Consider the following 6,818-nt stretch of genomic DNA (forward strand, 5'->3'; position numbering starts at 1 on the left):
TCTTTTGGTTAAGTTCTGACTGACTTGCAAGGAAACGGGAAAAGGTGTGACAGTTCCAGATGGGTCAAAACACAAGTAAGTGCATATCTGACTACAAATTTAGGAAGTTCTTTTTCTTAAGCATGCATTGTCTAAGATACTGTACTATTTACAGCTCCAGGAAACACAATGGCCTTTTCATAATGCAAAAATAATGAGAGCTATTTGAAAAAGTCTTTAACTCGCTCTTAATGCAATGGAGATAACAGGAGTTCCCTCCTTAGCACGCTGAGAGAATTGAACAACCACTGATTTGTATACACTGGTTATAGAACCAGAAGGTGTCTTGGAAGTGGTCACTGTAGCCTGAGACATTTGTTGTGGCTGCTGACCTTATGGCTGATATCACTGGTTTGGAGGGCTGGGCAATACTGACAAGGGGTTTTGTGGTATAAGTGCACTGAGCAGTGATGGACTAAAAGATATTGATGGATCAAGGATTGCTGGGGAGGGGGGAAATGAAAAATGTGTGTGGCAAACAGAGATCACACACAAAAGAAATGTAAACAAAAGAAACAGGGCACACAAGGAAAATGATGGTTTTCATAAAACAGTGACTTAGTAAAAAAGTCATGCAAGTGATTCCTGTAAATCAGTCTAACCATTCTTCTTCTTTCACAGATGTAATGCCAGTTTTCTGGCATGGGATATCTCATTTATCATACCCAAACAGCATGAAAAAGCAGCAATCATAACGCCCTGTTACACCATGGTTGTTCAGTCTTGGACAGACACTCTCTGCCTGTGTGTTTCCTGTGGAAAGACCTAACTTTGTTTTTTTTTTGGAAGATTCTAGGACTGAAGACAAGGCAAGAAAAAGTTGTAAGGAAAAGACCAAATAAAATTCTGGTCAACCCAATGATTTGCAAACTTATTACTACCTTACACTGCTATAAAGGACATAAAATCTGAAACACAGAGCGCACTTTATCATAAAGCAGCTAAGCTTTCAGAAAAGTGGATATATTTTTAAACCTTCCCCACCTCCACAAAAGAATAATTCCCCTCTCATTACCTTATATTTCAACATAACACTGAATTTACTAAGGTTGCTTATATGTTAAGACTATCAGATAAAGAGAATTCTGTGGTCAATTTTAGTCCTAAAATATCTAAGTCCTATGATGGATTCATAATAGGATTAGGAATGACGAAAATTATCTGGTTACACTTCTGGGTGAAAAATTATTAGGAAAGCACTTCAACACATGAAGCTAAGTGGGTACCTGATATTTTTCTAACCTGGCAACTAAGCTCTGCAAGTGTCTCAAAGATCAATATTTTTTCTTACAGTGATATTGAAAACAAACGTGTGATTAACATTGCTTATTTTGTGTTACTTTTTGAGAACAACTAAACATTTTCCTTTGGAATGTATATTAAACCGTAAGTTCAAAATGTCTTCCAACATCTTCCCACAAGGTGAAAGTTCAACTAAAGGAATGCTACAATCAAGGTGCAGCTTGCATCATTTACTCATTAGTGGAATGCCTTGCCAAGATTAAAACAGAGAGTGGAATGCAGCTCCACAGGTCTCGTTGACACCTAACCTCTTCAGCTTTTATTCTACTTGTGCAAAACCTTTGTCTTTCTCTCCTCGCTTAAGGAAAGTGTTTAGGAACTGTTCAGAATAAAAATACAAACTACTAAACTCCAACATGGGTAAAAGAACAGAGATATTTCCCCCCCCCCCCCCCTTTAAATACTTAATATTGAAAAAAAATGTTTTTGAAAAAAGATAATTATTTTTCTAAGAAGGAATTGATATGAGACATGAGCATATTATTTAAGTAAAATTTCTTCAAGCTAGAAATTTCAATGAAATGGCTTTTGGATATGGAGGAATTTTAGAAAAAAAAGAAGCTGTTTACCTCTAAATTATTTATATAATATCTTTTCTCTACAGTATCTTTTTGTACGTAGAATAGTTTTATTTTACACTATTCCAATGTCTGGTATTACTTATGCTTTGTTGGATTGCCAAATACTAAAAGGAAGAAAAAAAATTTGGTCTTAGATCCACACTGAAATTGATACTCTGTTTTTCCTTCTCCTTGTGTTAACAGCTAATATGCTTCTGCAGAATGCTTTTCCTCCAAGTAGTATTTAAAATATCAGAAGGCATGTTTTTATTTCAAGAACAAAGTCTTTCCTAAGAATAAGTAACACTTCTTTCAATGTAGATATGAGCACAAAAATAATGAAGAGTCAATAGAGCAGTAAGAGAATGCAAGTCTTCAGAAGGGACCTGGCAGAATCTCTGTTTCTGAGACAATAATTATTAAAACTGCTGAAATCTGCATGATCACCTTCATTGCTGTGTTCAGGTTTGGTCTCTCCAGTACAAGAATGACAATGACACTTAGGAGGGTGTCCAGCAATGGAGATGGTCAGGGGTCTGCAGCACATGACAGCCAAGGTGAAGCTGAGGGAAGCTGGAGATGAAAAGGGAGATCTTTTTGCAGTCTTCATCTTCCTGATGGCACACAGCATAATGAGAAAGGCTGACAATCACAATCTGAAACAAGGGAATTTCTGAGTAGGGAAAATGATTGGTTGATTGATTGATTGATTGATTTCTATTGTACTGTGAGGATACTTAGATACTGATACTTAGATACTAGATACTTAGATACTGGAACAAGGACACAAAGAATTGTGAAATCTTCAGCCTTGGAGATATTCAAGCTTAACAGGCCAGGATCCTGAACAACCTGCTCAAGATGACCCTGCTTTAAGTGGTGGTTTGGGCTAGATAGCCTCCAGGGATCCCCTTTAACTCAAGCTATTCTGCAATTCTATGAATATCTTTGGATATATCCTAGGGTGCCTGTCTTAATAATATTGCATTGATGCAGCCCAAATCTACAACAGTGCAAATCCAGTTGGATGAGCTGCTGTGTGTCTGAAACTGCTGTGTGTCTGAAAAAAGAGTCTGAACTCTTTTCAAATTACACTAGTTGATTTAATTGAAGAATTTCTTCTGCCTAGAATCCATGTTTTTTTTGTGGTGGACCATTGCAATGCTGCCTTAGATGATGTTACCTACAAGTTTTTCACCAGGGTGTGAAGGAAAAGTGCCAGTGCCAGCAAGGTGTAAAAACAATCATGGAAAGAGTGTCCCAACTCTTCTGTTAAAAAGGGAGTGGAAACATGGGTCTCACCTGCCTGTAAAATACTATCCTACCCCTAAACCTGCTTTAGTCAGGGCCCAGTTAGACTCTTCTCAGCCCTAGTCTGTATGTGAGTGGTAAGATTTAAAGATGCACCACACAAGGCAAAGTCTGTCATTCACACTCCTGCATAGAATTGTGGATTCTGGCTTTCACTACTCTAAGTCTCAATTACTCTAACACTATCCCATCACAGACAAGCAAGTAAACTAAAATGAATACTACACAGCCTTAATCAAGAAAGATCTCAGGCTGGCAAGTTTTGCAATTAAATTTACAGATTTTATTTTTCATGTAATAGCAAGGCTGAATGCAGTGTCATAGGGTGTTCTGATAAAGAAAAAATGGGGTCAATGTACTAAAATGACTATTTCGTTCATGACTTTCTTTTTATGACTAAAATCCTAAATTTTTCTGTATAGTCCAAAGAGCAGAACTTGCCTGTTATAGAGGATCTACTGGATCCTGTCAGAGGTATTAGATGCTATTCCATGAAACTACTGTGAGAACACAGTTCTTTTAAGATAAATAAATCTGTCAGGGGGTTGAAGAATATTTTCTTTTATTTCAGGGACAGAGAGTTTTGATTAAAAAAAAAGAGTCTTCAACATTTGCTAAATAGGCTTAAATTTTGATGGTCCTTGGGCTTTATTATGTCTTCCTTTCTGAGACTGAGATCATGGTTTGAAGCTGTAATCTCCAGTTGTCCCAATTGCTCTTTCAGTATTATATTTGTTGTGTCAGAGCTGGAAGGTTAAAGATTTGAGGGAGCTCTGTTTGGACTGGGTGCAAAGCCAGAGTGCTTTGAGATTTTGCTAGTTATTACTGAAAGTAACACCCACATTGGTTTATTTAGGCCTTGGAAACACTAAATTTGCAACAAAACCCCACTTTGTTTTTTTTTTTGTCTGGGCACAGTTCCAAGCAGGGGGGTCACATTTCAGGTGAGTGGGAAGTGAGGATGGTGTGTGAGATCAGAATTACAGATGCACAGACTTGTGTGACCTTGTACTGACTGCCCCCAAAATGCATCTGCCTTACCAGTTCTGCTGGCTCTGGTGATTTTCAATAACAATCAAGTGCCTAAACTCCATTACTGGTATTTTGTCACAAATTAAACTCACCACATATTGAAATTCTCACCCCTCCACATTCAGTTGCTTTTGCTTAGTAGATACCCTCTTTGACATTACCATGTGAAAACACACCTTTCTTCACATTTCCTTCTTAGTAGAGGAAGCAGAACTACCCCTGCACCCCAGGATCTGGCAGTGCAGACATAAGGTGTATTTTTCCATGGAATATCTTACTGTTATATTTCTCAGATTAAATTTTATTTAGAGAATTTCAGACAATATTACAATATTTTAATTTAAAAACATGATTTCCTTCATTTGCAGATTTTTTTTTCTTTTTTTTTTTTTTTAAAGTACAGGATAGTAAGGAATCTTTTGGCTATCAGGGCCTTTGCAATGAACCCATGGTGTCCCACAGATCTTTTTGCACCTTTCTGCACATTTGTCTCGAATACAAGTAATCAGCACATAGCCCACTTTTCCAGAAGTTTCCCCAGAACTTTGTACAGTATAACACATCTCTGTCTTGATTTCAGCTGATGTGTTCTGTGATTCCATTTGCCCTCTGTGCAGCTATCGGGGCTTTCCAGCTCATGACCACCCCAGGAACAGCAAGTATTTCTTTGCCTTAGTTCCTAATCATTTCCAACTAATGAGCTATGAATCTGCTGCTAATTTCCCAATAAATTACGTTGTGTTCTGCAGTGATAAATTTAATGTCAGTCCCAAGGCTGCACAGTTCTTCCAAACAGTGTCTAGACACTTTAGACCAATTTCTGACTAGGAAAAGTAAGAAACTAATGACACAGAAGAAAAAAACAAACTTACATCTTGTTTCATTGCTCCTGTTGTTTATCCTAATTTCACTCATTAGTTTGACATTTGTTTCCTTCATTTTTCTAAGAAAAAAGTGATTATGTTGAAGACATGGAATAAGACAATGAAAAATCGGAAAATTGAACAAATGCAGTTATAGAAGTAAAAATAAATAACATTTATTATTTCATAATAAAACAAGAGCTTTTACTGAAGAAATGCTATCTGAAAAATCATACTGGTATCTTCCCAGAAAAGGTTTAATCACAATAAAATCACTCTATTATTCTAAGAATTTAATACATTAAACAAAAGAAGCATCTTTAGAAATTATAGTTCTCAAGTATACAACGGATAAAAGAATAGAAAAAACCCTCCCAAAATGCCGTGGAGGAAAACATAATCTGACCATGAAGGACCTCTAGTGGCACGTGTACTTCCAATCAAAAAAACCCTGACATTATGCTTGCTCAGCATTTTAGAAGAAATAATTTCTGCAGTTTCAGATTTTGACTTCAATTCATATAATATTTCTTGTCTTTCCTTCAGTTGACACAGATGCTCAGATGCAGATGCAGAAAATATAATTTTGTTACAGTAATATACAACGAAGTGTCTGGCTGAACAATGGCTTTGCCCTTTACTTGTTATCATTGTTATCTACTTTTATCACCTATTCATACTTAGGATTTTCTCAGCAGAAGGAACAGACTGATAGGACACACCGAAATGAAACTCTTTAGCAAAAAGGAATTGAAAGCAGATGAAGATACCAGAGCTATGTCTGTGTTTTATTTGTTATGGCTGTGCTAATTATTTTATTTATCCTCAGCTCAAAAGTTTTTGGTTTTTTTTTTGGGGGGGGGGTGGGGGGTGTTTTTTGTTTTTTTTTAAAGCAGCAATAAAAGTTATGCTGGTACTTTTGAGTTAACCTTTCACCCATTTCAGATGATATCCAAATATAAGAAATATTTGTATTCTTAGTTCCTTTTGGTCACACTTCAAAATGGTTTGATAATTTAGACACAGCTTTTGAATACGAAAAATTAATTTTTAAAGCATTCAATACATTTATTGCTAAAAATTCTCAGTCAAAAAGGAGATATACACCTACCAGTTAGTCTAGGGGCCCATTAAGCTTCCAGATACATCATGCCTGCAGATAAATTAATTTCCAGAGATTTCACTCATCCTGGAAAAGACACAGTGAAGGCAGCTACTTCTTAGAGCACCAGGAACAGAGTTTCTGTCTCTGAAAGAGGATGCACATAAAGGCACACGTTCTGCTGGTGGGGTGGCACAGGGAAGGGGAAATATCAGTTCTGGGCTGGATGAAGGGTGTCTGCAGCACCGGTCAGCTTGGCTGGCACACACTGCTGGCATCTCTGCACTGGCATGAGGCAGCAAAGGGGACAACAAAGATCCAGAAACCTACAGCCACAATCACACCTGAGACGGACCCTGAATTTAGTAAAGCTGCAGCCTGAAGCAGGAGTAGCTGAACATGAAGTCATGTTTATCTCAGATATCTCTGCATTCATGGCCATGTTGTCCACAAGCCATAAAAATTTCCTACCATGGTGAAGTTTATTACACTTTGCAGTGAACTTAGCCCCCAAAGTCTAACAGAGGGCACTTTAACAGTTGTTGTTGCTGGGGTTTTTTTGGGTGGTTGTTGTTGTTGTTAAAATTTAAATTAAAAAGAGATCCCAGC

Source organism: Cyanistes caeruleus, chromosome 3 (assembly GCF_971803275.1).
Source record: "Cyanistes caeruleus chromosome 3, bCyaCae1.hap1.1, whole genome shotgun sequence".
NCBI classification, from domain to species: Eukaryota; Metazoa; Chordata; class Aves; order Passeriformes; family Paridae; genus Cyanistes; species Cyanistes caeruleus.